This window comes from Aphelocoma coerulescens, chromosome 1A, assembly GCF_041296385.1.
Source record: "Aphelocoma coerulescens isolate FSJ_1873_10779 chromosome 1A, UR_Acoe_1.0, whole genome shotgun sequence".
Taxonomy (NCBI): domain Eukaryota; kingdom Metazoa; phylum Chordata; class Aves; order Passeriformes; family Corvidae; genus Aphelocoma; species Aphelocoma coerulescens.
Genome location: NC_091014.1, coordinates 31395310 through 31405976, shown reverse-complemented (window position 1 = coordinate 31405976; position 10667 = coordinate 31395310).

Below are 10667 nucleotides of genomic sequence, written 5' to 3'. Positions count from 1 at the left end.
GCACCCAGTCTGACAGCTCCAGAATTTGGACAATGCTGTCAGAGACATAGTGTGACTCTTGGGGTGTCCTGTGCAGGGACAGGAGTTGGACTCAATGATCCTTGTGGGTCCTTTTCAACTCAGCATGTTCTGTGATTCTGTGAAACCATTGCATGTATCTGCATCTGTCTGAGAAAGAAAGATGTGGAAAGGATGGGGTCAAGGTGTGAAGACAAGATGGTGTCAGGATCATCACACAGAAAAGGATGCTGTGGAGCTTCTGTGCTGATGTGAAGGGCAGGTATCAAGCATTGGACACATATGTTGTGTGCTTATGGGTCTCTGGAAGTAGGCAGGCTTTCTGAGAGTGTGGTGGATGCCAAAAGCACCCTGAAGATGTGAAGCTGGGACAGTCTGTTTAGATGATGGTACCTCAAGCTGCCGATATTGTCAAGAAGTTTGTGTGTTTCCACTGTTTAAAGTATTGAAGACCTTTATTTGATGGGTTTGAAGTCACAACTCAATGGAAGAAACTTGCCAAGAAGACACCATCTCTAACCACTTGGGAAACCCTCGGAGGAAATGTGATGAAGAGTGAAGAAAATTATTATCTTCTACCCATTTTTTATAAAAGCTCTATCATAGGATATTTATTCCTTAGTTCATTTCCTACGTTTAAGTTTTTAGGCTTTTTGCTTAATTTCCGCCTCAGCCACAATCAGTACCCCACTTTAAATGGCTTTTCTTGCCACAAGATGGCAGTGCAGTCCTTTAGATAACAACACAGGAGGGCGGCAAACTTCATTCTCTAGAGACAAACTTTTAGAACAAAACAATACTTTGAAGAGACTGTTTCCAGGAGATTTTATAGTTTAAGGGAAAAGGGCATGATAGTTGTTTTAACTTTTGTCATTCATAATTCTGGCCAAAATAATTCACCTGATGGCTGAACATGCACAACTGCTGTTTAATTATTGGACACATAAAACTTGATCCATTAAATAGATTCGTACAGCAAAAGGGGGTTTTTGTGGTGATACACTTTATATGCATCCCAGATGGTTGCAATATATGGATGGCTTATTATAGTGCATTTCTTTTGCATGTACCTAAATGCAATCTCCTGCTGCCTGGAAGAAAGTTGAATCTCAGAGTGTGCCTAACTGCTTTGTGGAATCAAGATATGAGACCACTTTATAGCTTGACATCTGTCACTTCCTTAGCTTCCCCAACCTCCCTGCTGTAGTGTAAAAATAACTGCAAGAGCATTGTTGGGTTTTATTTTTCTTTTGTCAATGGCCCAGAAGTTTCCATCTAGATACCAGCTGGGATCAGCTCTGTGAAAAAAATGAAGAATCACAGCTCAGGAAAAGATCCAAAAGCAACAAGGTAAAAAAAATGAGTCCAGGACCACAGTGCACTCCTTCAAATGCTTCCTTCATAGAGCTGTGGTAAGCTGTACGAATTTAAAGTTCCTTGAAGGAGCTTTCCATACTTTTTACATACAGCCAAAGGCAATAAAGATCGTTCGAAAGCTGAGCTTAAAAACCTTTCTTGTTAAGAATTTAAAACACAATGCCTGTCATCAGCATATAATCAGCATATAATAAAGGCAATTAAGGAGACACAATTCTATCTAATTAAGTATAATAAGGTATGTCAAAATGTCTAATTTTGTTGTTGCATTGATTTGCAAAAGCTTCTTTAGGTAGGGCATGAAGCCTGGGCTTGGCACTCTGAAGCAGCTGAGCTCAATTCTGCTCCCTGCCATAATTCTGTGCGACCTTGGTGTCAAGGAGATGAAGAGAAAAACAGGGAGAGAGGTTCTTCTCTCAGTGTCTCAGTCCTCATCTCTGAAAGGAGAATTACAATTCATCCCTACCTTTCTCATCTAGGTATCTCACCTATTTTGAATGTAAGTGCTTTAAATGCTATCGCTTCTGTACTTTTGCAAAATTAACTCAGCTAAATTGCATCTTCCAGCAGTATGACGATACTGCTAACACTGTAATTAAATGCACTATCATTGCAAGAATTGAACTTGGATGTGACTTGGCACTCTTGTGTTAGAGAAGACATTTTCTCATGGATTTATTATACTAGTTCGGTGTTGTACACTGTACTTAGGTGCTTGCTGATATGGGGATATTTTTTCCTCTCAGAATACTTCAGTTTGCCATTTTCTTCTAACAACAGCACATTTTTCTGGCAGTATAAAATGGTACAAACAGGCCTCTTACTTAGCTGAATTACTATCGACAGTCAGGACAGGTGTAAGTGAGGTTAACAGGAGGTACACTGACATGCACGGAGGATTACAATCTACTACATGCTCTACAATTGATAAAACAGTTCAGCTTTTGGGAATTGCTACCATGAACTTTATCCTTGTCCATAAAAACAACACACTGTTGATGCATGAGAGGCACTTTTATTTTTCAGTTTAAACCTTTCTAGGCAAGCAGGCCACAAAACTTCCTTTAATGGCTGGCAAGGGCCAGATACCACAGTCCCTGCCCTATGGTCTGCCTCCAGCTCCTTGACATACAGGTTCATTTAGGCTGGAAAAGGCCTCCCAGATCACTGAGTCCAGCCTTCGACTGATCACCACCTTGTCAACTAGACCATAGCATTAAGAGTCACCTTCTACAGGACAATCTACAGCTGTTCTGTGCAGCATTCACTGCTCCTGGATCCCCTGTGGGTGTGTGCAGATAAACCCTAGCTTATGCCATGAGGCTGACCCTGATGAAAGAGGCAGACAGTAGTGGCCTATCAGGTACAAAATAATCCCAGAGTTCCTTCCCAGCCTTCCCCAGTCTACTGGTTTGGGCTGGTCAGGGCCATGGGATGGTTCAGCTGCACCTTCCTGGGGACCCCATGCCACAACAGGAGATGGGCAAGATATGGAGCAGCCAAGCTGCAGGAGAGACAGTGACCCAGTGCCACCTCAGAATGAGGTGTTTACTCTGGGACAGCTGTTGGGGAGCATTCAAGGAAGCTCTGGAAGAAGGAGGTATGTGAGTACTTGTGCTGGTTGGAAAGTAAACCAGCAGGAGAAATTAACCCCACACAAATACTTTGCAAGAGATACCGAGTCAGAAATTACAATTTAATAGAAAGATTGCAATAAAAGCAACAATACAGAAAAACTGACTTGAACCCACAAAGTCAGAGTACAGCCTGGCCCCTGTTGATCAGGGTGGTGGTCACAGTCCGATTAAGCAGTGGTTGCAGTCCTGTTAAAGTGGTGGTTGCAGTCTTGTCAAAAGCGGTGGTCCTGTGGAAGATCTGGTCCTCCTGTGGAAGTTCATGTCCTCCTCTGGATGTCCAGTGGTGGTGGTGGTCCCAGTCCCCAAACCCTCAGATGATACATTCTCAAGTCCAGGCAGGAATGTTCCATACCTTGCCCCAGGCAGGGAGATTCAGAATGGGATGATGTAGTCCTGTGAAACATAGGATACTTTTGGAGTCCTTGATGGTCGTTGCAGCCCTCTGTTCTGCTGATGCCATTGAGTTCATGATGGCCATTAGCAGAGATGACACCCTCAGGATGGGTGAGACTGTGCTGCTGCTTCCCAGGAGGGAATTATCAGGGCTGAGTCATTGGTGTGAAGAAAAAGAAACATTACCCTCTTTTTCCTTATCTCACGCACCACACAACTGGTAGCCTGAGGGGTGGGCTGTGCAATGGGCAGCTGTTGCAAATGACCCACCATTAACAGTTCACCAGGAATAATGTGTAGAAGACATCTCCCATATTGGTACTCTTCCTCCTGTAACCACGACAGCGCTGGACATGCTGGGTTGGTTGGTGGGTTGGTTGGTTGGTTGGTTGCAGGCTGACTACCTCCATCTTAAGGAAATTGCCAAGCTGGGAATAGTTTGTAAACAGAACCTAAAAGTTCTTGGGCCTATGAGTAATAAGTGATGTCCCTTTTTTCTTAAAAACACCTTGTCCCCTTGTTTTGCTCTGTAGGAGGAAGAGCATGAATGCATGAGACCTAATTAGAAAGAGCTGAGTTAGTGTCAAGAACACCTACACTTGTTAATGAAGCATGAAATAAAACCATGTAGAGCAGCAAAAGAAAATTAATATTGGCCATGAAACTTTCTGTTTTATAAATTGGAATAAGTGTATCTGGTGCAGTATATCACTTTGAATAGATTACTTTGCTTCAGTAATCTTATGGAACTGACTTGTCAGTATACCTGGGGCCTGTAGCACAAAACCTGTCCAATTACAAAAGACCATTTTAACCAATTTTTATGACCAAGTTAAAGTCTGTTTTGTTTGAAATTCTGCATCCTGAGATTATAGCCTCTCAGCAAAATTATTTTAACAGTTTTGGCTATAGCAGCCTAGCCATTCACTGAGAAAGAGATTGTTTTGCCCACCAGCACAGGGAAGGAGACCAGAGACTAGGGAGTAAGCAAGGACATGATGAAAAGTTTGGATGATTCTAATATGAACACTGAGACTGGGTATTTCTTGGCAGGAAGAGACAGACTGGAGAGAGATTGAAGAGAGGAATACATTCTTCTGTAAGGAAAATTAGCACTGAGATAAACTTGAGATATGGAAATACAGATTTTCTGTAAAAGAAAGCACAATTGTACTGAATGGAGAAGAAAGAGACTGACAAAGTTGAAAGAAAATTAGAGCTAAAGAAGTAGCAAAAACACTTGCACCCGTTAGTCAAGAGCTGGAGATGAAATAGCCTCAAGATAAGGACAAATAAGCAGCAAGTCAGAGGCAAGTTTGGAAGAAATGATCAACAAAGATCACATATCCCTCTGTGCTGGAAAGAGAACTCTAAGACTGACAACAAAGATCTTTAGTACTGGGCTTTTGTCTTCTCCTTCACTGGCCAACCCAGTCTGATGCCAAACAACATCCTCTTTCAACAAGGCTCTGTGCCACCCAAGCCATGCAGGTTAAGAGACATCTGCAAAGATCTCATTCCATTTTGTTTCTTGTCAATCTCTACTTAAAAAAACGCAACTCATAATTTCTGAATCCTAAGCCTATGTTAAACAAGGTTATTACGTCTGGAGGCTAAAAATTGCCATTTAGTGACTTAGGTTGTTATGGTTTCTCTCACCTGTGAGCATGTTTCACACTAGGTGATGAACTTTTTTGCAGGAACTTCTGATGCTATGATACAAACATGCAGAGAGAGTTAGTAAAGTTTCTAAAATGCTAGATTGTTTTATTGTGCGTCCAGTCATAAAATGGCTTCAGCAATTAATGGCTGCATTGACATAATTTGGAGAGATTTTGCAGGAAATGGATAATTCTTGCTTTAATTTCTCCTTGTATTATTTCTGATTAGGACCAGGAAGGTCATTAATTCAGCGTAGCCAATTAAATTCCAAGGAATTGCATTTTTCCTTTCTGAATGAGAGTAATTATGCTACTGCTGCACTGGCTGTAGTCTCTCATGCTAATAAAAGCCTGGAAAACAAAGCCACAAAATCCCTGTTGATTATACAGTATTTTTTTTTTAATAGGAGGGAACTGAGGGAACTGTAAAGAAGGTGTACTGATCATATTCACCAGCATAATGGAGAAACACATACTAAATTCTGCTTTGCTTTTGCTGAAGCCAGTTGAAAAAAAAAAAACCACCTCCAAATCTATGAGCCCTCCCCTTGCATCAGGGCAGCAGAACAAAACTAGGCTCATGGTTAACCATAGAATGATTCAAGCCAAAAGCTGATCACTTCACTTTTCCTCTTCTGTACCACTTCACTGTTTCTTTTCTTCAACCACTCTCTTCCTTCATCTCCATTTGGGTTATATTGGGAAAGAAATAAAAAACCCCCATAAAACACAAAATGACTGAAATGAGCACAAGTACAGAAAGAAAAGGCAGCTGCAAGAGGACAAAACAGTCAAAGTAAATACACCATAAGGAAAAAATTCAAAGAGCATATTACAAATTACGACATGAATTCAGCTGACGTGTGATTTGTCATTTGGGACATTTTACCATTGCAGCTGAGAGCCCTTCACAGAATGAATTGTAAGTGTTTGGGTACAGTATTTGTTACCATTTCTAAGGGGAAGAAGATCTGAAAATAGGTTTAGTTAGTTCACAGCTGATATTTTCACTAGAATAAAAATAGCTGGTGTGGGGGAAGGGATCACGGAGAATGGCAAAAAGCAGGGGCTAGTGGGTGTAAGCCTGAAGGACTGTTGGAGAAGTTGCTCTCTCTGCAGCAGCAACCTCCTTCCAAGGTGAACATATGCTGTGCAGCCTCCAAAAAAGCAAACAGTTTGTGGGAGGTTGTTTATAAATCACATTAAAAGAAGCTTTAGCAAACCTTCCCTGTCAGCAGCAGAGTGCACAACCTCCCTCTTGGTCTATGGCCCAAAAGGCTCATCAGTGAATCACCATCTGGGACTAAAAAAAGCTGTAGGCTCTGGCTGAGGCTTCAGCAGGCTGGACTGGAGGAAAGCGAGGTGTCCAAATGGCCTTTCTTTGAAATGTGGTGTGAATCTTGAGGGTACTCAACATTCAATTTTCTCACCTCCTCTGCTACCATTTCATCTCTGACACACCCTTCACCAGCTACAATTTCTTATTTATTTCTAAGTGGACTTCTTTGGAAAAGTTGAGCTCTTGAAGATTCATCAGTGTCAAGTAAGAGAAATCTAGTTTCGCTTTATCTTTTCTAGAGCTTCAGGGACTCTAATCTTTTAGTTTGCCTGGAAAACTTGGGAAATTTTATGGTAAGAAAGAGAGAATGATTTCACCAAGGTAGTTGGGCTGCAGAAGTTGACTGCCCAGATCATGGGGCAAAACTGAACTGAGTAAGTTTTCTGACTATCTTTTTGAACTATCACTTTTTACTTGAACTCCAGAGAGAAAGCCAAAGTTGATACTCGGAAACGGGACTTAGTAATATATACTTCTTGTTCACCTCAGTTTAAGGAGACAACATTTCTTAAGATAATGCAGTGTGGTTGATAACAGCTCCAGTTAAGACCTGTAAAATGACCAGTCTTTCAGACCCATACATCTCTGGCAACTACAGATGTCCCATCGCATAAGGCAAAGGTGGTGGTAGAACTTGGATCCATTTTATAACTTGCTTTATGCTGTATAAACTTGCTCTGCCTGATGAGGGATTGGTACACATTCAGGTCTGAGCTGGTGTCATGGTTTAACCCCAGCCAGTAGCCAAGCCCCACACAGCTGCTTGCTCACTTCCCCACCCGCAGGACTGGGGAGAGAACTGGAAGGGTAAAAGCTAGAAACTTGTGGGTTGACATAAAGAATAGGAAAAGCAAAAGCTGCACATAAGCAAAAAAACCCCAAGGGATTAATTCACTGCTTCCCATGGGCAGGCAGGGGTTCAGTCATCTCCAGGAGAGCAGGGCCCCATCACATGCAATAGTTAAGGGGGAAGATAAACTCCCATCAGTCCAAAAGTCCCTGCTTCCTCCTCCTTTCCCCCACCATATATACTGAGCATGATGTCACATCTGGAATTTCCCTTTGGTCAGTTTGGGTCACCTGCCCAGGCTGTGGCTCCTCCCAACCTCCCAGGCACCCCCAGTCTCCTCCCCAGTGTGTCAGTAAGAAAAGCAGGACGGTCATGGCTCTGTGTAAGCCCTGCTCAGCAAGAACAGAAACATCTCTGTATTATCAACCCTGTGTTCAGCACAAATCCAAAACACAGCCACTTACCAGCCACTGTGAAGACAATTCATTCTACCTCAGCCAAAACCAGCACAGCTGGTCATCTAGACTTCCTTTATAGTGAGAAATTGGGTCTTCTGTGCTATTATCATCTCACCCTGAAGCCAACATCTAAAGTGGGTCAGATGACTCAAAACCTAGAAGTGCCTCCTTCAGATGAAGGGAGTTGAGTGTGCTAAGCTTAGATGGAAGCACTTGTATTGCAAATGTTTCAGGTTAGGTGAAATGAATATGCCTATCTACCTTTCTTTCCTCTGTTGTCCTGTAGAAGACTGAGAAGTTTTCTCTAGAATTCAATCCTTCATTTCTTTCTAATTTCTTTGGTTCTATTGGGCCATGTTTCCTAGACTGTCTATTTGAGATTGATGGTTGCAAATAAGATCTTAATTCCCTAGAGTGCTCAAATCTCAGTTACATCAAATTATTTTCTACAAGGATCGTGATACAGTTTATCTTGAAAAATGTTTTGCTGCATTCTTAATGTCGAGCCATATTAACCAAAAATTATTCACTTTATCAGATCTTCTGTGACAAGAGAAATATTGAAAAAAAATTTGAATGCTTTCCCCCACAGAAAGATAAAGCTGCAACCAAGTAAAATGCAAACAGGAAGGTTGTGTTATGTCACAAGATCTTATGTCCTGAGATGAGAGGCATATGTGCTGTAGCAGGTCATGCTGATGGTGAAGTAGGGTAGTTACATCCCCTCCGAACTTTTTCTTCTTTCCATCTAATAAATCCATACCTTCTTTACTCTCATCAATGGAAAGTCAGTCCAAACGAGAGCTGATATAAAAACGTGGTGTGCTATTCATCAATTGCAATGGGGGAAATATTTCTTTTGGGGAAGGCACAGTCTGTCACCCACTTGCCTTTACATGTAACCTATTCACCCCAAACTCATACAAATGAAGTGTCAATCTACCTGTCTCAGCTTCCAAAGTGTCCCACTGTGGCACTCCACTACCTAACACCCCAATGCATGCAGTGATTATAATCTGATATGAAATATTATAATCTTCAACAGCAAAGCTAACTTTCCCCCCTGGTTTTTAATCAGTTATGTGTCATGTTCCAAGGCACGCTCTTATTCTCTTTTCACACTTAGCTGTCAGACAGGAGATCTAAGATGCAAAACTCTGGACATTCAGTTGATACCATGATGTGGTTTTCTTAATATTTTTAGAAACGAGTGTGCAGCATGTAGAATATTTACTAGAAGATGAAATACAGCTCTGTCTTCCTGAGAAAATAGAAGTCATGTGGAAAGTTAACTAAATTATTCTTCTTTCTCTTTTTTTTCTCATATGCAAAGGAAAATACAGCTTTTTTTCCTGCTCTCCTAAAAGATTGATGAAAACAATGCATGACATGCACATCAGGAAAATGCACCCTGACATTTTTGCACTGAATATGCATTGCATGTTGAGAGATTTTTGCTATAAAACTGACAGTTTTGGTGCAAGCTGTTCCTGCTGTAACTACAGGGAATGGAGTGCAAAAGGGAAATGTATGATGTACACTATGCACATTTGAAATGAACCTGACAGGCTACAAGGTGGCTCATGTAAAGGTACCAGAAGGTATCTAAAACTAGTTCCCATGCCTTTTATAGAACAGCATCCCTAAATATTGTACTTGTAATGTGGTGAACTGATTACAGGAAAATCACGTCTCTTTACAGATTTTCACATGTATTATAAAAGTACTGCTGTGGACCAGTGAATTCAAGGCTTTTCAGGGTTCCATCTCTTCCCTCAAACACTCACAGCACAAAACCAAATTTCCTTTAACAAATTTACATGAAAGAAGACTGCTTGTTTATGAAAAGATTAACAAAGGTGGCCATGCTGTGTCTGCATAGTTCTAAAGACCTTTTACAAGAAATAAAAATGGTGGCAGTACTTGTAGCAAATTAAACATTTGGCAGCACAGAATGTATATCTATCAATTTTAAATGAGACTACATAAAAAAAATATTTCTTGTTGTATAAAGGTTATTATCTAAGTTATAATATATTCAAATTCAATACAAAATGTCATTTTACTAATAAATTCCTTATGCTTTGAAATTTCAAAGAAGTGATCTTTAAAAAGCAGTGATTAAATATGCAAATAAAAACCCTTGCAGTCTTTTTTTTTTTAGAGAGGTGTACCTTTTAGAAAACTATCTGCAGAGAAATCTTACTTTTTTCTCATTTTTCTTCTCCGCCTCTTCCATTTTTAATGATGGATTGCTGTACAGTAGGCTGAACACCACACAGCTTCAGTCTTCCCTATTAAATTAATCTAGGGAGAGCATTAGATTTCTAATCTTGGACAGCCTCACTTCCATTCCCTCATTGCTTGAGGGCTCACCTGCTGTCACCTCAAGCTAAATCCTTTTCATTTATTCACATGAACCACCAACTTTCACGAGACTGCCAAAATAAATAAGAGTAGCAGGATATGGCCCCATATTTATTTCAGTAATGGATTTCTTCAGTGTAACTGCTACACCAAATGACGGTAGGGGTCTGCTCCTCACACCCAATTGTTTCTAGAAATCAAAAAACTTGATTTTTATTTTCTCACATAACAAACTATTTAGTAAAGTTGTAAGACATGTGTAAGTTAGGCATGACTTCCAAACCCAACTCAGTATTTATTTTCCTTGGTATTATGGTCTGCTGCTATTCTGCTCAGTACCTTCTGGGGCTCTCTCTCTTTTTTTTTTTTTTGACTTTTACTTGCCTGTTCTAGTTTGACTCCTTTCTAGAGGTCTCGCAGTGGCTCACATTTGGAAAGACATGTGATTGATAGAGCAACTCCGATGAAGTACTGGGGAATCAAGACTGACATTTTAAAGCTCATTCAGAAGGTGATTGAATATGACCAAGAAGCAGCAAAATAAGAATAAGAAGAGGAAGACAAAGAAGAAAAGGAAGAAAAATCCTTCACATTCAGAGAAGCTGCTGCACATCAGCTGGAGTTGGA